We start from the raw sequence: 26,395 nt of genomic DNA, 5'->3' as shown, positions 1-26,395 counted from the left end.
GCCATGAGGAGAAGGCGTCTGAGGGCAAGCCATGTGGTCAGTTCCTTGGCATCAGGAAGTGACGTTTGCTTGTGGGTACTGTCTGTCAAAGCTACCAGCCAATCAACTTGAGGAGCCTCCCATTTCTGGGAGGAGGACACGAAGGAGGAAGTGGATGCTGGTGGAGGGCTTTTTCCTCTTTTGGTTTCTGACCTCACCATGGTGGGTCGGATGATGGGGTCTCTCAGAAATAGTTAGATTTTTACCTTTCTCTCTGATCCTAATGCTCTTTAATAAATACTTAAACACTTAAATATTCTTGCTAAAGCTTATAATTTATTGGTGACCACTCATTAGATTTTAGATAGTATAGCTAGAATTTTAGCCCCTTATATCCACCTCCCTCATAGAGAAGGCAAACAATTTGATATAGGTTATACATGTGCAGCCATGCAAAACATATTTCCATATTAGTCATGTTGTGAAAGAAAACACAGACCAAAAAAACCCCCAAGAAAAATAAAGTGAAAAAAAGTATTTTTTTATCTTCATTCAGATGCCATTCAGTTCTTTCTCTGGAGATGGATAGCATTTTTCTTTGTTTGATAGCCCTTTGAACATAGTTCCAAATTGCTCTCCAGAATGGTTGAATCAGTTCACAACTCCGTCAGTAGTGCATTGGTGTCTGTTTTCCCACATCTCCAACATTTGTCATTTTCTTTTTCAATCATATTAGCCAATATGATAAGTGTGGTACCTCAGAGTTTTAATTTGCATTTCTTTAATCAATAGTGTTTTAGAGCACTTTTGTTCATATAGTTTTGACTATTCTGAAAATTGCCTGTTCCTATCATTTGACCGTTTATCAATTGAGGTATGGCTCTTTTTTTTTTTCCTATAAATTTGACTGAGTTCTCTATATATTTGAGAAATGAGGCCTTTATCAGAAATACAGTTAAAATTTTTCACAGTTAATGATTACTATGTATTTCCCTCTATCCTATTCCTGATCCCACCTTCTCTGTTTATTGGACTCCTTACTACCATATTCCCTAATTTGCCCTCCATTCTGTCAGCAACCCCCTTTCTAATCTACTTCCCCATCTACTTTTGTGTAGGTAAAGATAAATTTCTTTACCCAATTGAGTGTGTATGTTATTCTCTCTTTGAGCCATTTCTGAATAGAATACTGTTCAGGTGCTCCCTCTGGGAATTCTTCTAGGAATTATTTTTGGCTCTGAGACCAATTCACATTTTTCTTTGAGACTTTGGATGTAGCAGTTTTGATTTTGTTATCTTCTGAGTTTGTGTTTTGATCTTCTCTGTCACCATAGTAACTTTCTGTGATCAGGATCTTTTTGTTGTTTGCTTCTTTTCCAGCCTATTTCTTGACTTTAGCTTTATGTTGAAGTTGGGCTGTGCTCCCAGGGTGGAGGGGGCATTGTTCCAGTCTTTGTTATTTTTGGTACAGCTCTTTTCAGAACTAGTTCTGGGGGTCTGTAAGTTTTTATTTCTCCTAAAATGGTATGATTTAAGGAGAGGTATGTTTTCTACTTTCTTGGCCTGTCCTCTGGTGTTTGAGTGACCACAAACAGCTTTTTCTGCCCTAGAACTGTGACCAGGGTTCTCACTCCCCTGTGACCACAAGCTCTCGTGTTCTAGTGTTCCACCATGCCCTGGGACTGATACTCAGGACTGTTACACAGATTCATGCATGGGCTAGGCAACCAAGTCCTACACCCAGTGCCAGAAAAGAGACCCCTGTAATCTCTTCCTGACCAGTGTGTCTGACCCCCTTACTGTCCCTGGGCTGAGAAATATGGAAGTTGCTGTTGGCTGATTCAATTGCTCCCAAGGTCTACTGCTGGCTTGCCTGGTGAGTTGTCTGCTCTGGATTGTGCTTCACTCTCACCCTGGTTTGACTCTCACCAAGAAAACTGGGAATGATGCTGCTTCCTGGGTTGTAGAATGAGGAAGTGGCAGAACTTCAAATTATCCCTTTGTATTCCTCTGGTATCATCTCCTGGGTTCTTCCCATTATATCTACTGCCTCTACTGTAACCATTACTTTGCAAATGTTTTTTCTTTGTTTAAGATATTTATATATGGAAAACAGGCGACTAGGTGTTGTATATGACTACTGATGATAGGAAAAAGTTTAGTTTTACCCTCTTCTCTTTTCTTCAATTATTTATTTGTTTCTTTTTGGCGGGGCAATGAGGGTTAAGTGACTTGCCCAGGGTCACACAGCTAGTGTCAAGTGTTTGAGGTCGCATTTGAACTCAGGTCCTCCTGAATCTAGGACTAGTGCTTTATCCACTGCACTACCTAGCTGCTCCCAAGAGTTTAGTTTTGTTGAAAATGAAAATGAAAAATCGAATTGTAAAATTAATAATGACCATAATCGATTTTTTAAGTAAGGCAGTATTTTGCTTCTGGACTTAGTTTGTCTGGGCTCTGGATAGTTTGAAAGATATTATCTGGTACTTGATTGCACCTTGTTTTTCATTTATAGAGCAGAAAGTCTTTTTCCGAGGTGTGGAAGTGATTTTAATTTTTTGGTACATACTTTTCAGGAACATTAACAAATAATCAGGTCTCTTTGAAAATGTATGGAATTGAAAATGATTTAGCTTCAAATAATAGTATTTATTGTGAATGGATGGCATTTTTAGCTGTTGATAAGTGTATGATTACAGGAATGCACATGACATAGTTAGATGAGCTAGATTTGAAACTCAGCTCTAGCAAGAGGGTCATGTGATTATGGGTAAGTAAATTCACCTCCGGGCCTCAATTTTCTTATTTGTAAGAGATATGTCTTTGAACTGTGGGTGTTTCCCAAGGCTTCATCCTAGGCTCCCATACACCTCCATATTCATATTTTCTGTGCCTGACCTTCGGGTTTCTCCTATGCACTTCACACACACAGACACCTCCCCCCCCCCACCCCCCCACCCCTTAATTTAAGCTTGTGTCTTATGTCACCAGTTACTTATTGAACATTTTGAACTGAATATGCTAGAAACATCTTTCTCCTCAAATCCACATTTCTTCTAAACTGCCTTTTGCCTTTATCTTTGTATTTCTCAGCACTTAGAACAATGCCTAACACATAGTAGTAGGTGATTAATAAATGCTTATTGACTAAGTGATTTTCCTTTGGCACAGATCTGACAGTCATTCTCCTGCCCATTCAATTTTCATGACTCTTTTACCTCTAGGCTAAAACATAAATTCTGTTTAGCTTTTAAATCCTTTGACAACCAGGCCCCAACCTGTCTTTCTAGCCTCATTGGATTTTATTCCTCCTCCCTGTACTCTTCGATCTAGCCAAACTGGCCTTTTTGTTCCTCACATATGACACTTCATCATCTGTCTCTGTGCCTTTACTCTTGGTGTCCCACATGCCAGGAATGCATGCCTTCCTCACTTGTGCTGAGAGAGGCTCCATTGCATTTCTTTAAGATACTGTTTAAGCACTTACTTATGCATAAAGCCTTTCCTGTTCTCCCTCCCCCTCCCCTCCAGCTGCTAGTGACTTCCCTCCCAAAATACTTTGTAGTAGAATACTATGGATATGTTTGTTTTTATATTTATGCAGCATATATTGATATGTGCAGTTACTATCTTTCCTAGTAGAATGTAGGCTTCTTATTTCTAGGGATTTTTTTTTGGTTATACTTGTATCTCCATTATCTAACACAGGTGCCAGTATTAGGTGATTATTAAATAGTTGTAGATTGATTGACCAGTAATAATTACACAGACTAGTTTATAGGGTTTCTTTGTAAGAAAAGTCCTGTATAAATTTGAGTTATTATCAGTTCTGGTTTGATGATAAAAGATACTGGGTTTTAGGAGCTACTTATAATGAATAGAGAAATGTGTGGCTATCACTTACCAGCTCCTCTCCAAAGGAAAAAATAGATAAGTTCAGTTGTTATAAATTTGACCAAATAGAATGCTATCGACCAGCTCTTTTGTTAATGCCATTTGTGCTTAGCCTATGAGAGGGTATATACTTCCCTTGACAGTAAATAAGTCGGTCAATAAGCTAAGTATTTTTTTTAAGGGCTTGATTTTTGTCAGGCATGGTGCTGAATGTAAGGGATACAAAAACATAGATGAAATAATCCCTATTTTTAAGGTACTTCTATTCTGTAAACGGAAAACCCAATGTATGCATATAGATATATTCAAACTGTATATACAAAGTGGGAGGGAGACACTAACAGCCTGGGGATTGGAGATCAATAAAGGCTTCTAACACTTAGGTGGTATTTGAACTTAGCTTTGAAAGAAACTAGGAATTCCAAGAGGCTGAGGTAAGGTCAAAGACAGGGTATGGTGGGCAGAGACATCTTTTGGGGGGGAAAATTACACATGCATGTACACACATACACGTGTGGATATACATACATACATACACACACACATACAAAAGATATGGAATGCTTTATGTTAACAGGCCAGTTTGGTTGACTGCAGAATCTGTGGTGGGGAGAGTAATGTATAATAAAGCTGGAAAGATAGGCTTAGAGTTAGGTTGTAAAGAGCTTTAAATGTCAAACAGAGGAATGTGTATTTGATCCTATTGCTTCATTGAAGACAGGAGTTCGAAAAAGGGGAATGATTTGGTTTAGCCTGTGCTTTAGGTATATCACTTTGGCATCTGTGTGGAAGATAGATGATAAATGGGAAAGACTCAGCCATAGACATCAATTAAATTATCACAGTAGACCATATGAGAGGTGATGAGGGCTTGAACAAGATTGGTGGCTATGTGAGTGGACAGAATGGAACTGATATCAGAGATATGGAAGTGGAACTGACATGGGTGATTGGATATGTGGGGTAAGAGATTGAGGAGCAGAAAATGAAGTTGCAAACCTATGTGACAGTAAAGGTGGGGATGTCCTCAAGAGAAATAGGAAAGTTAGGAAGAGGAGTGGATTTAGGAGAAAAGATGATGCTTTCTGTTTTGCACATTTTGCATTTGAGATGCTTTTGGGAAATATCCAATTAGCAGTTGGTATTTTGGTACTGGTGATGGGGTGGGGTGGGACAGTTTCATCAGAGACTAAAGTGAAGGAGGAGCAAAGAGAGAAAATATTAAGGAGTTTTGAAATAAAGAATAGATCTCTTGAGCTGAAATAAGGTCTCACCATTCTCTTTCCAAAGTAGGAAGTTAGGTTTTCTTCCTAGTTGAAGGTAATGAAAAGATACTTGCTTTAGTACTTGAAAGGAGCAGTGATTTTATTTGGATGCTTTCCATCAATATAGATTGAAGCTAATCCATACCATGGCTTTCATGAGTTGCCCTTGCCTAAAAATATAATCACTCTGTGGCCAGCCTTTTGCTGATGAGCCTCTCTGAAGTAACAGGTCTGTTCCTTGAACATAGTTCATTCCTGGCCCATATTTCCAGTTTGGTAGGGCCTATCAGTTTATTCCCAAATGTTATAGCCTCAAGAACTCAGGATTCCCCCTAATAATATGATATAAAGTGTTAACTAGGGAGTGTTAAGGGAAGAGGAAAGGACAGAATTTTGAAAATGCCTGTTCTTGCCAATTTAGGATTTAAAAAACATTTTAGCAATATTTACCTCCTTTCTGTTGATTATTCTTTCAGAGATTTGACATTCTAAAACAGTTATCCTCTTAGAGATTGGACATTCCAAGAGAGAGAATACTATTTACAAATTTAAAGTATTCCTTGGGACCCGATTTGTTACAACAAGATAAATCTCTATTTAGTAGAATTTTTATATTAGATTCTTATTCTTTGAAAATAGATAATGCTTGCATGTTATGTGAGGCAGCTAGGCGGTGAAGTGGATAGAGCTTTGGGCTTGGAATTATGAAGACCTGAGTTCAAATCCAGTCTCAGACACTAGTTGTGTGATTCTGGGGAAGTCACTTAACTTATTTGCTTCAGTTTCATTAACGGTAAAATGGGGATAATAACAGTACCTGTCTTGCCAGGTTGTGAGGATCAAATGAAATATTAACTATAAAGTACTTAGCATAGTGCCTGGCACATAGTAAGTGCTATATAAATGTTAGCTATTACTATTACTGTTGTTATTGTTATCATTACTGTAGTGGGCAACACTGTCTTCCCAGTCCCTCTGGCTTGAAACCTTAGGCATCATCTTCAACTCCTCACTGTCTCTTAAAAACCAAAGGATGTCAATTTCACCTTTGAAGCATCTCTCAAATATATTCCCTATGCTCTTTTGATAATGCCACTACCCTGGTGTAGGCCCTCATTACCTCATGCATAGACCATTGCAATGCCTTAGTGGTGTATCTAACTGTCTAAAATTGCAGGCCTCAATCATCTCTTCTGGGTTCAGTAAACTCCAGTGGCTCCCTATTGCCTTCAGGATCAAATACAAAATCCTTTGTTTGCCATTCAAGGCCTTTCATGACCTAGTTCCCCTTTCCCCTTCCCTACACCTTTTAAATCATTTTATACCTATTCACTGCTATGTACTCTTTGATCCAGTGACTCTGGCCTCATAGCTGTTCCCCCAACAAGACGCTCCATCTCTTGACCCCTGGGCATTTTCTCTACTTGTCCCTCATACCTGGAATGCTTTTCTGGCTTCCTTCAAGCTCCAATAAAGCCTTTACAACTACCTTATTCTTGTGCCATTCCTCTTTTAATTATTTCCTATTTTTCCCCTTAGTTTTCCTGTAGTTTGTATACATTTGTTTGCTTGTTTTCTCTGCGATTAGATTATCAGGTCCTGGAAGGCAGGGACTGTCTTTTGCATTTCTTTATGTCCTTAGTGCTTAGCGCAGTGCCTGGCACTTAGTAGGTGCTTAATAAATGTGTATTGACTGACTGACTTCCCAAAACCTGCCTCTCCTAACTAACCTCTTAAATATTTATGAAAAAAATGTTTATTGATGCATTTCCCCCCAACCTGGCCTTTTCTCAGTTTCCCTCTCCCCTCACAATAGAACGTTCTATAATAACCAAAGGAGTACAGTTAAGGAAAAGAAATTAACATGTTGACCATATTTGATGGCATATGCCTCATTTCACACCTGGATTCCATCACCTCTTTACCGAGAGGAGGAAGGTATGTTTTATCATTAGACTTTGGAGTCAAGATTAGCCATTACATTAATCTGAGTTCTGTTGTCATTTAGCATTGTTTTTCTTTACTGTGGATGTTGTCCTCTTGGTACTTTTTTGCTTTATTCTCTTTTAATTCATATAAATCTTCTCAAGTTTGTCTAATTTCTTTATATCCATTATTTCTTATGGTGCAATAATATTCTTTTTGTTTTTTTAATATTCCAAATTTAACAAAACACCAAATAAAATGAACATTTCCATCTACATTGTGGAATAGAAGTAGGATTGTACATGAAACTGTGAATCTGTTGTTTACATTTATAGCTTGCTTTTCTTTTTAAATACATAATGCATTCAGAATGTAATTTTCTTTTTTAATTTAAAAAAATTAATAAAAATCTATTTTTTCTCTTCTATCCCCATTGGAAAAAATAAAAAAGAAAAACAAAACCATTCTAACAGATATGCGTAGTCAAGCAAAACTAATTCCTGCATTGATAATGTCCAAAAAAATACGTTTCAATCAGCACCTCAAGTCCATCTCTTCTGACAGTAGGTAGGTAGCATGTTTTATCTTGGGTCCTCTGGAATTGTGTTTGGTCATTCCATTAGTTAAAGTTTTTAGGTCTTTCAGAATTGTTTGTATTTACAGTGCTGTTGTCATTGTATAAATTATTCCTCTGGTTCTTCTCACTTTAGTCTGCATCAGTTCATACAGATCTTCCTAGGTTTCATTGAAATTGAACCCTTTATTGTTTTTTATAGCACAGCAGTATGGCATAACGTTCATACATTATCATAATTTGTTTAGCCATTCCTCAATTGCTGGCTACCACCTTACTTCTTTTCCACGAAATAAAGAGCCACTATACATATTTTTGTACGTATTTGACCTCCTCATCGATGTTTTTGGTGTATAGTCCAGTAATGGTATTACTAGGTCAAAGGGTATGCACTATTTAGTAACTTTTTGGGCATAGTTCTAAGTGCACAATAATATTCTATTATATTCATATATGTTCATATATGATGTTCATTTAGTTATTCTCTGATGATTTGATATCTACTTTGTTTCCTTTTTTTTTTCTTACCAAAAAGTGCTGCTCTGAATGTTTCATTATATATAGGACTTTTTTTCAGTGTCATTGACCTTTTTGGGACATATACCTAGTAAGTATGATTGATGGGTCAAAGGATATGAACAGTTTAGTGTTTTGGGGGGATTTTTTTTTTTTTGCACAATTATATAGCTCTGAATTGTTTTCTGGAATAGTTGGACTAATTCATAAATCTACCAACAGTAGTAGTGCCTTCTAGAGTAAGCACTTAATGTGCTTTTCATAGCCACTTAAAAAAAATTTTTTTGTGACCAATTTTACGGGTATGAATTTAAACTTTAGAAGAGGTAAGCTCTTTTTTTTTCTTTTCTTTTCTTTTTTTTTTGGCAGGGCAATGAGGGTTAAGTGACTTGCCCAGGGTCACACAGGTAGTGTCAAGTGTCTGAGGCTAAATTTGAACTCAGGTCCTCCTGAATCCAAGGCCAGTGCTTTATCTACTGGGCCACCTAGCTGCCCCCTTTCTTTTCTTTTTTGAGGTAAGCTCTTTCTGAAAATCTGGATTTGAAACCTTGGATCATCTTTGGCTTTCCCTCTCACACCCTATGTACACTCAAATATTAGTTCTTCTCATTATCATTCACTTTGCTGCAAACTTAGTTCAAACTTTCCTTACCTGTTTGCCTGGGATATTGGAATAACTTTGGTAATTATTTTCCTTACCTTCATTTCTCCCCATACCAATCCAGCCTTCATATGCAGTTAAAATAATCTTTGTAGAAGTTTGACCTCATCACTCCCTTGCTGAAAAACCATCAGTGATTGGCTCCTTATTTGCATGATAAAGATACAAACTCCTTATTCTGATACTTAAGCCTTTCCACAATCTAGCTTCAGCCATCTCTTCTAACTTTGTTTTACCTTGCTCCCAAGACAAACTCAACTTGCCATCTTCCTCTTCTTTGTATTTATGCAGGTTGTCTTCCATACCTTTAATTACCCCTTTTCATGTATTTGGTTCTTAAATCCTTTTGTTCCTGCAAGGATCTTTCCAGGTGCCACTTTCTCCTTGAATTTTTAAAATTGTCAAATATTCTAGTACTTTTCCTTTGCACTTAATATATTCAGTCTTATGGAGGCAGCTAGGTGACTCAGTGGATAGAGCACTGGCCCTGAAGTTGATAGGAACTGAGTTGAAATATGACCTCAGATACTTACAAGCTGTGGTGACTCTGGGCAAGTCACTTAGCCCCAATTGCCTTAAACATCTGGGGCCATCTCCAGTCGTCCTGATAAGATAGTTGTCTTGCTACTAGACCCAGATGGCTCTGGAGGATAAAGTTAAGCTGGTGACTGCACAGCCCAGCCTCACTTAAATGCAAGATCTTTTTTGAAAACTAAGGACAAACAACAATAACAATTCCATCAATTGTGTGTGTGTGTGTGTGTGTGTGTGTGTGTGTGTGTGTGTGTGTAGATTTTTATTTTCCAAATTACATGGAAAAACATCTTGACATCAATTTTTTAAAACTTTGTGTTCCAACTTCTCTTCCTCCCCCCCTTCCTACTCCCCACCCCAAGAACTCAAGCAATTCATTATAAGTTATACATGAATAGTCATGGAAAACATCTCTACATTAGCTAGGTTGTGAGAGAAAACAAATAAAAACAAAACTTCATATTAAGGAATTGTCAGAAAAAATGTGTTTCAGTCTGTTTTCAGATACCATCAGTTCTTCCTCTGTAGATGGATTGCAATTTTCATAAGTCCCTCAGAGTTACATTGGATTATTGCCTTGTTGAAAATAACCACGTGCTTCCTAGCAGATCATCTTACTCTATTGCTGTTATTTTGTATACAGTATACATTTCTCTCTGCTTCAGTTCATGTGGGCCAAATTCCAGAGTTCCCAGGTCAAGGAGAAAATATTGCAAGCAGCTAGAAAAAAGGAATTCAAATACTGTGGAGCTGCAATAAGGATAAAACAAGATCTAATAGCATCTACATTAAAGGACCGGAGGGCATGGAATATGATATTCCAGAGGGCAGAGAAACTGGGACTAAAGCCAAGAATCACATACCTAGCAAAACTGAGTGTAATCTTTCAGAGGAAAAAATAACAATTCAATCTTGCATCATGCTTATTGTACATAAGTCTTATCCTTATTAGATTGTAAACTTGAAATTGGGTATTTCCAGTTTTTATTTTTACATTCCCAGTACATTGTAGAGTTAAGCACTTAATGAGAGGGAATGATTCAAGAGCTAGAAGTTTAGAACATTAAATATGAGAACATAGAATATTGGAGTTGGACATTGTCTATAATTTAGTCCAACCTCATTTTACATGTAAGGAAACTGAGACGTAGAGAAAGTGACTTGTCTAAGGATGTTGAGTTAAATAGTAGAATACTGTGCAGTGGAAATCTTGCAGAATTTTGCATGAGAGGTTCTGGGTTCAAATCTCAGTTCTGTCTCACTCATTATCTTTATGACCTTAGGCAGGTGATATCAATTCACCTCTCTAGTTTTCAGCTGGTCTGCAAAATGAGAGGTCTGTACTAGAAGATCTATGATGATATCCCCTTCATCAGCTGATGGTTCTGTGTCCCTCTGGCTCTATGAGAGGGGTCTCTAGATTTTCTGTCAACAGCTCTTGTGGTAATAGAATAAAAACAGACCACAAATGCAGAGGGGATACAGAGTAGAGGAATGATTGTGGGAGTTTTCTTGGAATTAGATTTTCAGTGGGGTAGTGGTTGGGAATAAGTTGAGAGGAAGAATTAATGAAGCTTGCAAATTGAGTAGGGGATAAGTAGGCAAATTAGCTTGTTTAGGTGAGAGAGCCCTTTATTCCAACTAGGTAGATATATTGTCATAGGGGAGGCAATTGAAATAGGTCTCAGAATGCTAACCAGGGAAAATATACTTACTGATATCTCAGATATTCTTTTTTAGGTATATTTAAAAGTGCTTTTCTTGTAACAGTCTTGCTAGGTGTAGGTATCATTAACAATTTAAATGTTTTTGATAAGTCAGGTAATAGCTGTCAATATTCTGTAGTAGGTAAGGTGGAAATTTGAGACTGGGAGAGAGTATGAATCAAAGGAGACAAGTATTTCTTTTCTTTTTTTTTCTTTTCTTTTCTAAAGTAGTATTTATTGATCACAGTGTCACAGTGGATAGAGTTCTCGGTCTAGAGTTAGGAAGACCTATGTTCAAATGTGGCTGCAGACACTAGCTATGTGACTCTGGGCAAGTCACTTAACCCTGTTTGCTTCAGTTTTCTCATCTATAAAATGAGTTGGAGAAGGAAATAGCAAACTACTACAATTTCTTTGCCAAGAAAACCCCAAATGGGATCATGAAGATTTGGACACTACTGAAAATGACTAAATAACAATATTTATTGATATTTTCTATTTATCTCACCATAGTGTTGCATATGTATCTTTCCCCTTTTTCAGAGAGCTATCCTGTATGGGTATCTCTTCATTCAAGTCTCACTTGATTTTGTTTGTTTGTTTGTTTTTGTTTTCATTTGATTTTTATAATTGTTACATTTACCTTTGATTTGGTGGGTGTTTGTGGTTTTTTTTGGTGTCATTGTTCTTTTCATTTACATTGCTGTAGTACTGTGTATATTGTTTTCTTGGCTCTGATTAGTTCACTCTGCATCACTTCATAAAGGTCTTTCCATGCTTTTCTGTATTCATCATGCACATCATTTCTGACAGGATAGTAATATTCTTTTATATTCATGTACCACACTTTGTTCAGCCATTCCCCAACTGATGGACATCTATTTTGTTTCTAATTCTTAGCTATCGCAAAAATTGTTGCTGTAAATATTTTGGAATATATAGGGACTTTTTCTTATTGATGGCTGCCTTGGGGTATAAGCTCAGTAATAGAGTCTCTGGTTTAAAGGGTATGGACATTTTATTTTGGGTGGACTTGTAGATTTCATCACTTGAAAACAAAATTTACATCATAGGTCCCTTTCCCAAAACCCTATTTGTTCTTCAAGCATTTGTTATTTATATTTGTTATATACATAGTTATTAAAATTTGTTACTATTAATATTTTTAACATCTACTGTGTGCCAGGCACTGGGCTGTCTGCTAGCACTACAAAGACAAAAAGGTATTATCTCCTGTCCTCAAGAAGTTTAGGTTTTGTTTGGCAAATAAATAGCATTTATATGGAAAAGTAAATACCAAATATATAACAAGTAAATTATATAACTGGTAAATTTTGCAGAATCTCTCAGCACAGTGCCTGGCACATAGTAAGTGACATGTAAATGTTGTTGTTGATTAATCTTCTCATGCTATCTTTGTGGACAAGATGGAGAGATGTGTACAGTTTGGGTAGATTCAGAACTGTTTTAGTCAAGTCTAATTTACAGTTTAGATAGTTACTTCCTCTGTGATTTATAATTTTAGAGAGTTACAAGGAGATACCAACAGGTTGAGTGAATTACTCAGGCTCCCAGCCTGTGTTCATCAGAGGTAGGACTTGAACCCAGGTCTTTCTGATTTTGAAGCCTTCCTCTCTCTCCAGTAGGAACACATACTGCCTTTCATGTGGCACACAGTAGGTGTTTCATAAATCTTAATGATTACTCAATAAAGGAAGAGATGACACAAAGCTGGGAAGATGACCTAACATGGTTGATGACAGCATCCAGAAAGATCTCAACAGACCAGAACAAATATTTGAATCTAAGAAGATAAAGAGAAATAAATGTGAAGTTCTGTAGTTTGAGTTTTAAAATGTCAACAGAAGATGAGGGAGATAAAGGTAGACAGAAGTTCCAGTGAAAAAGATCTGGTTATTTTTGTCGCTCAGCAATGTGATGTGGCCATGTGCTTTCTTAGCTAATACTGCTTTATGATAAGCATAGTCTCTTGAACAAGGGAGGTGAAAGCCCTGCTGTCCGCTGCCCTGGGAAGACCACATCTGAAATGTTTTTACCTTGGGATACTACATTTTAGAAAGGACTTTGAGAAGCTGCAGAATATCTGGAGTAAGGAGACCCAGGATGGTAACGACTGAGGGGCTGAGAATGTACAATATGAGAATAAGTTGAAAGAAATTGGGATGTTCAGCTTGGAAAAGGTATAATGTAAATAAGATGGCAGGGTGAAGATTATAGCAGTCTTCAAGAATTTTAAGTTTTTTTTTTTTAAATAGAAAAGATTAAGACATTGTTTTTGATGTCAGTGGGCAGAACTAGGAGCATTGAGAAGAAGTTGCAGATAAGTAGATTTAGGTTTTGCAAGGAGAAACTTAGTAACTACCACAAAAATCGAATGGCCTCATTTAGAAAGTAATAGGTTCTTCCTCACAGATTTTAATCAAATTAACCAAAGGTTTATCTATTTTATTGTGTTTTTTTTTCATAAAACCAGCTCTTAGTTTTATTGATTAATTCTATAGTTTTCTTGTTTTCAATTTTATTAATTTCTTTGATTTTCCAGGATTTCTAATTTAGTGTTTAATTGGAGATTTTAAATTTGTTCTTTTCCTAGCTTTTTTAGTTGCATGTCCAATTCATTGATCTCCTCTTTCTCTTATTCATGTAAGCATTTAGAGATATAAAATTTCCCCTAAGCACTGCTTTGGCTGCTTCTCATAGGTTTTGGTATGCTGTCTCATTATTTTCATTCCTCTTGGATGAAGTTATTGATTGTTTCTTTTTAAAAAAATCAATTAATTAATTAAAAGTTTTCAACATTTGTTTAGATAAGATTTCCAATTTCAAATTTTTCTCCCTCCCTCCCCTCCCCCCTAGACAGCAGGTAATCTGATATAGGTTATATATATAATAACATTAAAATATTTCTACATTAGTCATGTTATAAAAGAAGAATCAGAAAAAAGGAAAAACCTCAAAAAAGAAAAACAAGAGCACCAAAACCAAAAGAAATAATATGGTCCACTCAGCATCCATATTCCACAGTTCCTTTTTTTTTTTTTCTGGATTTGGAGAGCCTTTTCCCCAGGAACTTTCTTGTACTATTGGATTGGTGAGAAGAATCTAGTCTCTCACAGTTGATCAACACATAATGTTGATGATACTGTGTATAATGTTATTCTGGTTCTGCTCATCTCACTAATCATCAGTTCATGCAAGTCCTTCCAGGTTTCTCTGAACTCCTGCTGCTCATCATTTCTTACAGCACCATAGAATTCCATTACATTCATATACCAAAACTTGTTCAGCCATTCCCCAATTGATGGGCAGCCCCTCAATTTCCAATTCCTTGCCACCACAAAAAGAGCAGCTAAAAATATTTTTGTACATGTGGGTCCTTTTCCCTTTTTTATGATCTCTTTGGGAAAAAGACCCCAAAGTGGTATTGCTGGATCAAAGGGTATGCACAGCTTTATAGCCCTTTGGGCATAATTCCAAATTGTTCTCCAGAATGGTTGGATCAGTTCACAGCTCCACCAACAATGCATTTGTGTTCCAATTTTTTCACAGCTTCTCCAATATTTATTATTTTCCTTTTTTGTCATATTAGCCAATCTTATAGGTGTCAGGTGGTACCTCAGAGTTGTTTTAATTTGCATCTCTCTAATCAATAGTGATTTAGAGCATGTTTTCATATGGGAATAGATAGCTTTGATTTCTTCATCAGAAAACTGCCTGTTCATATCCTTTGACCATTTCTCAATTGGGGAATGATTTGGATTCGTATAAATTTGATTTAGTTTCCTGTATATTTTAGAAATGAGGCCTTTATCAGAAGTACTGGCCATAAAAATTGTTTCCCAGCTTTCTGCCTCCCTTCTAACTTTGGATGCATTGCTTCTGTTTGTACAAAACCTTTTTAGTTTAATGTAATCAAAATCATCCATTTTGCATTTCATAATATTCTCTATCTCTTGTTTGGTCATAAACTGTTCTCCTTTCCAAAGATCTGAAAGGTAGACTATTCCTTTCTTTCCTAATTTACCTATGGTATCACCTCTTATGTCTAAATCATGTATCCATTTTGACCTTATTTTAATATAATGTGTAAGATGTTGGTCTATGCCTAATTTCTGCCATACTATCTTCCAGTTTTCCCAGCAGTTTTTGTCAAATACTGAATTTTTATCCCAGAAGCTGGAGTCTTTGGGTTTATCAAACAGTACATTGCAAATGTCATTTACTACTGTGTCTCCTGTGCCTAGCCTATTCCATTGATCTTCCTCTCTATTTCTTAGCCAGTACCAGATAGTTTTGATAACTGCCACTTTATAGTAGAGCTTCAGATTTGATACAGCTAGCCCACCTTCCTGTGCATTTTTTCCATTATTTCCCTCGATATTCTTGACTTTTTGTTTTTCCACATGAATTTTGTTATTATTTTTTCTAGCTCTATAAAATAATTTTTAGGTAGTCTGATTGGTATGGCACAGAATAAGTAAATTAATTTACGTCAAATTGTCATTTTTATTATATTAGCTTGGCCTATCCATGAGCAATTGATATCTTTCCAATTATTTAGATCTGATATGATTTGTGTGAAAAGTGTTTTGTAATTGTGTTCATAGAGTTCCTGGGTTTGTCTTGGCAAGTAGACGCCCAGTTATTTTTATATTATCTACTGTTACTTTAAGTGGAATTTCTCGTTCTATCTCTTGCTGCTGGACTTTGTTGGTCATGTATAGAAATGCTGATGATTTATGTGGATTTATTTTATATCCTGCTACTTTGCTAATGTTAATTGTTTCAAGTAATTTTTGAGTTCATTCTCTAAGTATACCATCATATCATCTGCAAAGTGATAGTTTTGTTTCTTCCTTGCCTATTCTAATTCTTTTAATTCCTTTTTCTTCTCTGATTGCTAAAGCTAACATTTCTAGTACAATATTAAATAATAGAAGTGATAATGATATCCCTGTTTCACCCCTGATCTTATTGGGAAGGTCTCTTAAGTTATCTCCATTACATATAATGCTTGCTGATGCTTTTAGGTAGATACTGCTTACTATTTTAAGGAAAGCTCCACCTATTCCTAAGCTCTCTACTGTTTTTATTAGGAATGGATGCTGTATTTTGTCAAAATCTTTCTCTGCATCTATTGAGATAATCATATGATTTTGGTTAGTTTTCTTATTGATGTGGTTGATTATGTTAATAGTTTTCCTAATGTTGAACCAGCCCTGCATTCGTGGTATAAATCCTACCTGGTCATAGTGTATTATCCTGGTGATCACTTGCTGTAATCTCCTTGCTAATGTCTTATTTATGGTTTTAGCATCAATATTCATTAGGGAAATTGGTCTATAATTTTCTTTCTCTGTTTTTGCTCTGCCTGGTTCTGGTATCACCACTATATCTGTGTCATAAAACGAATTTGGTAGAACTCCTTCACCTATTTTTCCAAATAATTTGTATAATATTGGAATTAATTGTTCTTTAAATGTTTGGTAGAATTCACCTGTAAAAACCATCTGGTCCTGGGGATTTTTTCTTAGGGAGTTCATTGATGGCTTGTTCAATTTCTTTTTCTAATATGGGCTTATTTAAGGATTTTATTTCCTCTTCAGTTAACCCGGGCAGTTTTTTTTTTTGTAAATATTTATTCATTTCATTTAGATTGTTAAATTTATTGGCATACAGTTGGGCAAAATGGTTCCTAATTATTGCTTTAATTTCCACTTTATTGGTGGTAGAATCATCCCTTTTGTTTTTGTTTTTGTTTTTTTCAGGGCAGTGAGGGTTAAGTGACTGGCCCAGGGTCACACAGCTAGTAACTGTCAAGTGTCTGAGGTCGGATTTGGACTCAGGTCCTCCTGAATCCAGGGCCAGTGCTTTATCCACTGCGCCACCTAGCAGCCCCACCCCTTTCATTTTTGATACTGGTAATTTGGTTTTCTTCTTTTTTTTTAAATCAAATTATCCAGTGGTTTATCTATTTTATTGTTTTTTTCACAAAACCAGCTCTTAGTTTTATTGGTTAATTCTATAGTTTTCTTGCTTTCAATTTTATTAATTTCTCCTTTAATTTTCAGGATTTCTAATTTAGTATTTAATTGGGGATTTCTAATTTGTTCTTTTCCTAGCTTTTTAAGTTGCATGCTGAATTAATTGATCTCCTCTTTCTCTTTTTTATTCATGTAAGAAGTTAGAGCTATAAAATTTCCCCTAAGAACTGCTTTGGCTATATCCCATAGATTTTGGTATGTTGTCTCATTATTGTCATTCTCTTGGATAAAGTTATTGATTGTTTCTATGATTTGTTGTTTGACCCACTGGTTCTTTAGGATAAGATTATTTAGTTTCCAGTTAATTTTCAGTCTGCCTTTCTGTGACTCTTTATTACATGTAATTTTTATTGCATCATGATCTGAGAGGGATGCATTTACTATTTCTGCCTTACTACGTTTTACTATGAGGTTTTTGTGCCCTAGTCAGTTTTTGAATATGTGCCGTGTAACACTGAGAAAAAGGCATATTCCTTTCTATCCTTGTTCAATTTTCTCCAGATATCTATTATATCTAACTTTTCTAAAATTCTATTCACCTCTTTACCTTCTTTCTTATTTATTTTGTAGCTAGATTTATCTAATTCTGAGAGGGGAAGATTCAGACCCCCTACCAGTATAGTTTTGCTATCTATTTCATCTTGTAACTCATTTAACTTCTCTAAGAATTTGGATGCTATACCACTTTGCGCATACATGTTTAGTATTGATATTACTTCATGATCTATTGTACTTTTTAGCCAGATGTAGTTTCCTTCCTTATCTCTTTTAATTAGATCTGTTTTTGCCTTTGCTTTGTCTGAGATAAGGATTGCTACCCCTACCCTCACAGGTTTTCAAGTAGAGATTGAATGACCACCTGTTGGGATCCTCTAGAAGATATTTTGGTTATATAAGGTGTTGTTTACTACATGACCTCAGAAGTTCCTTCCAACTTTGAGATTTGCTAATTTTTGTATTAGGAGTACTTTGTGGAATTTATCTAGTTTATCTAAGTTAAGCCTTTTAAATTCTGAGGCAAGGAAACTGGACCAGAGATATGTTATTTGTAAGTTAGATACACAGTTGAGTCAAGAACCTAGGTTTTCTGGTATTTTTGGTTTAATACTTATACCACTACTAATACTTTGGAAACAGCATAATTAATACACTATTTCCCTTCTCTGTGTTTCAGTCCCCTCTTCTGTAAAATAAGAATTGGACTAGGTTTTCTCTAAGGTCCTTGTTTTCACATCACTAGGTGGCCCTGTAGTTGAACCAGTACTGTATGTTTTATAAAAACATTTTAGTTAAGTTGTTAGTTATCTTTTCTAACTTTTTGAGCTAGTCTTTGTTTATACTTTGTAAAATGTTTTAAAATATTAATTTTTCATGTTTTAGAAATGTTTTTTATGTGGAATTGAAATGTTGAGTATAGCATTTGAATTAATTCTGTGAAAAGTGCTTCCTCATTTGCTTCTGATTATGACTATTTCAAGCCTCTCATACTTTCCAGACAGCTCTCCAGCTGTAACTACAGTTAGTAGATAAACCATTAGAAATAGGCAGTTTCAGGACTAGATGATAGGTGATTTCTTTCCTATTTCCTTTAGCCAATAAAATTTTAGATTTTTAAGAAACATTAGATAGCATCTAGACAATTAAAAAAACAACAACCTCATAATGTAATGAATACCTAGGTAGGCTCCTTAATAGTTGACATTTTAAAATAAATGTGCTAATGAATTTCCAAGACTAAAAGGACTTTCACCTGATTAACTTCATGGTAGGTGTGCTAAATGGATAGTAATCTTTCAGCAGGCATTTATTAAGTGTCTCTATGTACTAGTCCCCAGGGATATATATTAAAAAAAAAAAATTAGTCCGTGGCCTCAAGGAGCTTACCTTCTCTCTGGGGAGGCAACAGGTACACATATGTAAATATAACGTGTTATTTGGGGTAAGCAGTAGTACCTGGGTGGATTTGGAATACCCATTTTTTCTGTGAATATTAGAAATTCCAGTATCCTTCCCCTACCCCTACCCCTTGTTCTGAGGTAAATGCAGGGAAGTGGCATAGTGCTATAGTGACTGTTTTGGAAGCTTCCAGGTTAGTTCCTCCTGTCACTGTTCTCTCTACCCATGCTGTTCTCTTTTTATTGTGCCACTGTTACTTTGGGATAGTATATACCAATTCCACTTTAGTGGCTTGTGCTGCTTAGAGTGGTTAGAGAGTGGTGCTAATATTCTCAGATATTTGCTCATGCATTTTTTCAAGAAATTGATTATGTGTAGATTCTTTTGCTAGGAGAGCCTATACAAAAATACTATAACTGGATAATAAGTAATGAATAGTAGAACCTAAGACCAGAATATCCCTATATCATCCAAAGGGAGAAAAATAATTTTTGATTTGAGGATGTCAGAAGGTAGCTTTATGAAAAAAGTTGTCATTGGAACTGGTCCTTGAAGGGATGGGTTAGATTTCAGTAGGTAGAGATGGGGGTGAAGGTGACCCTTTCCTACCTTCAGACAGTTTTCTTCTACTTTAGTAGTAGGGAATATAGGTATTCGCCATCATGCCCATTTCACAGGATATTCCAATTCCCATTTCTGTGCCTTTGAACTCTGTCCCCCATACCCACAGTACTTTCCTGAGTTATATCTACTTTTTAAGTTTCCATGGCTTCAAGAGTCAGCTCAAATTCCACTTTGTACAGGAAGACTTTCCTAGTACCCCCAGCCACTGGTGCTTTCCCCTCTGAGATTATCTTCCATCTGTTCTTCATATATTTTATGTATGAAGTTATTTACATGTTGTTTTCTCCATTAAAATGGGAATTCCTTGAGGGCAGGGAATATTCTTGTTTCCCTGTCCCATGCTCTTTGGAAAAAAAATATGTTTTTCAGCTAACATTTTCTTTTCCTCTTCTGCTCAAACAAACAAAAATAAAAATAAAACCCTTATAACAAACAAGCATAATCAGGCAAAGCAAATTCCTTTATCCAGTGCTCTTTCCACAGACCATGTGCTCCTATAATAGCAGCTTTCTAAGAGACATGGGCACCATGGGCTACACTAGTAGTATATAATTGGCCAGACTATTTTAAATACTGGACATGGAAGCAAGAGACCCTGAATTAATAGGATCATAGATTTAGAGTTGGAAAGCCCTTTAGATGACATTTAGTCCCAACCCCCTCATTGTATATTTGATAAAACTGTGTTCCAGAGACTTTAATGACTCTTCAAGGTCACATAGTAACTGGTGGAGATAAGATTTGAATCCAGACATCCTTCTGTCTCCAGCACTTCCTACTCTTGCCTCTGTTATTTATTAATCTGTTGTGTGACATGGGCAAGTCATATTTCAAACTGAAACAATCCGATTCTTTTTTTTTTTTAAGTGAGGCAGTTGGGGTTAAGTGACTTGCCCAGGGTCACACAGCTAGTAAGTGTTAAGTGTCTGAGGCCGGATTTGAACTCAGGTACTCCTGACTCCAGGGCCGGTGCTCTATCCACTGTGCTACCTAGCTGCCCCTAAAACAATCCAATTCTAACAGGGAAATTTGCTAATTTTGGGAGGCAGGGAGAGGGAGGGTCTTATTAATTTTAATAGCAGCCTAACAAAACAGAAAGATTTTTTACCATTTCTTCTCCTTCCTTCCCTCCTGTCTCTCTCTCTTCCTTCCTTCCTTCCTTCCTTCCTTCCTTCCTTCCTTCCTTCCTTCCTTCCTTCCTTCCTTCCTTCCTTCCTTCCTTCCTTCCTTCCTTCCTTCCTTCCTTCCTTCCTTCCTTCCTTCCTTCCTTCCTTCCTCCTTTCTCTCTTTTCCTCCCTCCCTATTTAGAAAAATTCAGATGCCTAGGATGTGCCAAGCCTTTTGTAGTGTCTAAGAATGGCACTTGTAGCATTTTAAAACATTACAGATTTTGAGTTTGGTTTTCCTCTTGTGTTTTGAAATGCTAAGCTGCTATTATAGCATATCCTGACTATATAAGGCCTCAATTCTCAACCAGTATCTACTATTATATATTGTGCAGTCCAGTAGGTATAGTGTTATTCATATGCAAGTTTTGAATTTATTCTCTTATATGCATATGTTTAACTTTGTCTAATAGAGAAATTAAATGTATTTAAGGAGGATAAAGTTTATTGCTCAAAAAATTGTTTTATGATATGATGGGCTTTCCTTGGAAAAATAATTTTTGGGAATGTATTATTAATGGTTTTCATGCCCATTATTAAAACATTAGCAGCTAGGATGTTTGTATTTAGTGATACCCCATTGACTGTTAGTAATTTAGTGTCATGGAAAAAGCACTCCTTGAACTTGAGTTATTGATTAAATTGCTCAACTTCTGTGCCTCAATTTCCTTATTGAAAAAAATGGGGAGCGGGGAAAGAAAAAAAAATGAGGGTATCTAGTAATAGCTTTTATGTACATACATATATATATATGTACACACACACATACAAATACATGCATATATGTGTAGTCCTATACAGTTTACAAAGCATTTTTCTTAGAATCCTTTCAGGTGGGAAGTACAAGAATTATCCACATTTTATAGATAAAACTGAGTCTGAGAGAGGTTATGATTTGCCCAAGGTGATGCTACTAGCAAGTAGTGGAATTTGTGCTCAAACTCAGCTCTTTTTATTCTTATCTCATTTGCCTTCTCTTGGCTGATTATTTCTAGTTTATCATATATCTATATCTATATACCCATCTATATCTTATTTCGTTTGTACATGGTTATTTGTATGTTAACTCTTTTATTAGATTGTGAACTTCTCCAGAGCAGGGATTATCTTTTACCATTCTTTGTATTTCCTGTTCTTAGTGCAGTGTTCAGCACGTGATAAGGCACTTAACAAAGGTTTATTGAACTAAATGATCGACTATGCTATGTTATATACTACCTACCTTACAGGACTGTTTAAATTTCTACAGAAATTCAAGTTTCAGAAACGAATAACTTGACTATATACTTCTGATAGTTTTGGGTCACAAGTGGGTGGCAAACTGATTAGAATATACTGGGAAGGGATGATTCATCTGGTTTCTAAGTCTGGTCTTTTCTCCCAATTCTCTGTTAGCTTAACTAATATATACAGAAGATTTCTTGTTATTAAACTGAGCTACCTCTTTGTGCTTGGTGGAAACCACTTTGGAGGTAGTTAATCCTGATTTTGAAAACCTGGTAATCACCATTTGTTTTCTAGATCATGGCATCATGTCTTAGAAGGTTATTGAGGTGATTCAAATAATGACACATTTAAAAAAAAATTTCCTCTTGAAAATGTTATTGTGAAAGTCTTAAAACTTTCCTGTTGGGAATAGTATCTTTTAAAATGAAGATTTGAGTTTTTTTCACACTTTGAACAGGATTCTTTTTTATAGTTACTATTTTTCAGAATGATATTTAAAAATACATTTAGAATGATAGTTGTGTTCTTATTTTCTTCAAGTAGGGAACTAAAGGTATTCAATAATTTAAAATTCAAGATAAAAGAAAAGTTAGACTTTTAAAAATAGCATCTGACTAGAGATATTAAGGGCAGCCGGGTGGCATCATGATAGAGTGCTGGACCTTAAGTCAGGAATACCTGAGTTCAAATTTGGCTTCAGACCCTCATTAGCTCTGTGACTCTGGGTAAGTCATTTGACCTCTGTTTCCCTCAACTCTAAAATAGGGATAATAATATCACCCACCTTCCAGGGTTATAGTGAGAATGAAATGAGATGAGTACTTTGCAAACCTCAAAGTCCTACATAAATGTTAGCAGCTATGACTGATGCTGATGCTGACTACTACCACTACTACTAATTATACTTATCTATTCAAAGAAAAAAGTTTTTAAAAATTCAATTTTTGGGAGGCTTTTTCAGGAAAGTAAGAAACTTATAAATTATTTTTAAAAATGTATTTCCTATATATGGAATATGGAGACTCTCCACAGATGCACAATTGCTGCTTTTACATAGAGAATATTGCACAGAGACAAGTGTTTCTTTGTACTTAGTAATACTCCACTGATAATGCAGTGGAAAAAAACATACCTTGGACTTGAGTTCTTGGGTAGATTGCTTAATTTCTCAGAGCTTTAGTTTCCTTATTAAAAATGGGGTTGTTTAGTAATAACATGTGTGTTTATGAATAATTCTGTATAGTATACAAGATTATAGTTTTTTTTTTCTTATAATTTTTTGAAGTGGGTAGTGTAAGTATTATCCACATTTTATAGATATGCTGAGTCTTAGAGAGGTTTTGACCTTTCCTGGATCCACAGTTCTATGATTCATGCCTCCTTTGCTTCTAAGGGATCTTTGAGAATTTTAGACCCCTTTTAGCACCATTAATTACATTTCAAACAATATTAAAAAGAGGTAGATGGAACTTTAGCCATCATCTAGACTTATGTAAAATTGAGGAGATTGCACTACATGGATCTTTTATTTTACAGTCACTTCCACCTTCTGTCACCTTCTCTGTCCCTTTTGCTGGATCATACCCTCTAACCAGAGGTATCCTTCAGGGTTCTGTCTGACTCCTCTTCTCTTCTCCTCTATACTACTTGACATAGTAATCTCATCAGCTTTCGTGGATTTAATTACCATATTTATGTTGATGATTCTGAAATCTTTCTTGCCCCAGTCTCTCTGCTGACCTTCAATTTTGCTTCTCCACTGCCTTTCAGACATCTCGAATTAGATGCTCAGTAGACACCTTAAACTTAATATGTCCAAACAGAACTCATTATCTTTCTACCTAACATACTCTTATCCTACCCCCCAACCCCCCTTTCCTATTGGTGTTGTGGGCAACACCATCCTTCATCCCTCAAACTAGCAACCTGGGAATCATACTGAACCTTACTATCTCTGTTGTCAAATGGCTGTTGCTAAGGCTTGCCTACTTCATCTTTGCAGTATCTCCTGAATATGCCCCCTTCTCTCTTCAGGCCCTGTTACTACTTCAGTTCAGACCCTAATCACCTCACACTTGGACAACTTCAATAGCCTGCTGGTGGGTCTTCTTACTTCCAGTCTCTCCCTGCTCTAATCTAGTCATCATTTGAGCACTGAAATTATTTTCCTAAAGTGCAGGGTGTGATCACTTTTATACGAAATAAAGTCTAGTGGCTTTTCAGTGCCTGCAGGAGCATATATAAAGTGCTTTGTTTGCTTTTAAAGCCCTTCATAACCTAGTTGCCTCCTAACTTTCTGGTCTTCTTACACCTTCCTCCTCAGCATATACTCTGATCCAGAGACATGGGTCTCTGGCTGTTCCATGAACAAGATACTTCTCAGTTCTGGGCATTCTTTCTGGCATTCTCCCATTCCTGGGATGCTGTCCCTGCTCTGCTCCAACTACTGACTTGACTTCCTTTAAGTCCCAACTACAAGCCCAACTCCTATGGGAAACCTTCCCCAAGTCTTATTTCTAGTGCCTTCCCTCTTTTAATTATTTCCTCTTCATCTTGTATATAGCTTGCTCTGTATATATTTGTTTGCATGTTGTCTACCTCATTAGATTGTAGGCTGCTTGAGGGTAAGGGCTGTTTTTTTGCCTCTTTTTGTACCCTCAGCACTTAGCCCCATTCCCAGCACATAGTAGGTGCTTAATAAATATTTATTTAATTGAATCAAATTGAAGTTATGATTCTATTGTCTTCCTTATAGTTATTAAAATAATGATACAAAACAAAGTGGTAGGTGTTTTATTTCTTTACTAAAGGACCTTATGATAAATTTTATCATTAAAATGGATTATTCATGGGACAGTATTTTCTTTTCTTTTTTTTCTTTTTTTTTGGTGAGGCAATTGGGGTTAAGTGATTTGTCCAGGGTCACGCAGCTAGTAAGTGTCAAGGGTCTGAGGCCGGATTTGAACTCAGGTCCTCCTGAATCCAGGGCCGGTGCTCTATCCACTGCACCACCTAGCCGCCCCCATGGGACAGTATTTTCAAAACCCAGAATTTAGTCTTTTTGTAGCTGTTGGCTGTCTACGATTATTGAAGGTAATAGAAGGATCAGGATAGAAGAGATATTTGGGTTTTACTAATAGGAAGATTATAGGGAAACTTTGGTATTTAGAGTTCTTTAAAGTTATGCTGCTTCTTTCCTTTCAGAATTAATGTTTCCTCTCCAGTGTCTTACTCTAATAATAACTAATATTTGCTTAGTGTCATAGGGTTTGCAAAGTGCTTGTCTTCATGTGAGATGGCACAAGTATTATTATCCTCATTTTAAATGTAAGGAAATAAAAACTTAAGAATATTCAAACCCAGTTTTCCTCCAACTTCAAGACAACCTTGTTGCTTCTAAATCACTTTCACATAGCACAGCTCACTTCTTTATTGATAAATCTTTTCTTCATCCTGTTGTCCTTTCTTACTATTTTCTTTGGGATACAGACCTAGTAGTGGTATTACTGGGTCAAAGGGTATGCACAGTCCCATAGCCCTTTGGGTGTAGTTCCAAATTGCTCTCCAGAATGGTTGGATCAGTTCACAACTCCACCAACAATACATTTCTTACTATTTTCCTAATGAGTTTTTCACTAGTCTTTGAGTAGTCTATATTTGTTGCCTCCATTTCCTTATCCCCCATTCCCTTTTTTCTTTTTCTTTTTTTTGGGTGGGGCAATTGGGGTTAAGTGACTTGCCCAGGGTCACACAGCTAGGAAGTGTCAAGTGTCTAAGGCTGGATTTATTTGAACTCAGGTCCTCCTGAATCTGGGGCTGGTGCTTTATCCACTGCACCACCTAGCTGCCCCTATTCCCCTCCTTTCTTAACCCTCTGCAGTTTGGTTTTCTTTTCCACCAATTCTAGAAAACCAAACCCTCCAAGGTTACCAATTCACCCTTCATTGGCATTAGCTTTTAAAAATTCTTCTTTCTCTCTGATGGCTTTTTTTTTTTTTTTTGCGCGGGGCACTGAGGCTTAAGTGACTTGCCCAGGGTCACACAGCTAGTAAGTGCCAAGTGTCTGAGGCTGGATTTGAACTCAGGTCCTCCTGAATCCAAGGCCAGTGCTTTATCCACTTCACCACCTAGCTGCCCCCTCTCTGATGGCTTTTAAGCCTCTGATCATCCTTTTCTTCTTGAAATTTTCCCTCCCAAGAAACTAGGAAAGTTCTTGGTTGCTTCCCTGAAAGTTAGCTCTTAGTGGGTAAGTAGCTTAACATCTTTGAACCTTTGTTTCATCATCTATAAAATGGGATACTTGGAAGTAATTGATAGATAGGGTTGTTATTATTAAATGAGATATATAAAATACTATAAAAA

General features: G+C 36.3%; 1 protein-coding gene across 5 annotated transcripts in view; it reads left to right on the top strand.

Annotated features, from left to right (window-relative positions):
• PDPK1 (3-phosphoinositide dependent protein kinase 1) overlaps positions 1–26,395 on the top strand; it is a 122,922-nt gene that overhangs the window by 27,980 nt on the left and 68,547 nt on the right. Inside the window, exons 2-3 of one of the 5 annotated variants that reach the window (XM_043980438.1) lie at positions 6,955–7,076; positions 7,516–7,631. The exons of 3 other annotated variants lie outside the window; for them this stretch is intronic. The gene's annotated coding sequence lies outside the window, so the exon portion shown is untranslated. The remainder of the gene's footprint in view (positions 1–6,954; positions 7,077–7,515; positions 7,632–26,395) is intronic. One more of the 5 variants, XM_043980441.1, reaches the window with a different exon arrangement.

This window comes from Dromiciops gliroides, chromosome 1, assembly GCF_019393635.1.
Source record: "Dromiciops gliroides isolate mDroGli1 chromosome 1, mDroGli1.pri, whole genome shotgun sequence".
NCBI lineage: Eukaryota > Metazoa > Chordata > Mammalia > Microbiotheria > Microbiotheriidae > Dromiciops > Dromiciops gliroides.
The sequence above is the reverse complement of the archived record's forward strand: the minus strand, read 5'-3'. Positions and strand labels throughout refer to the sequence as shown.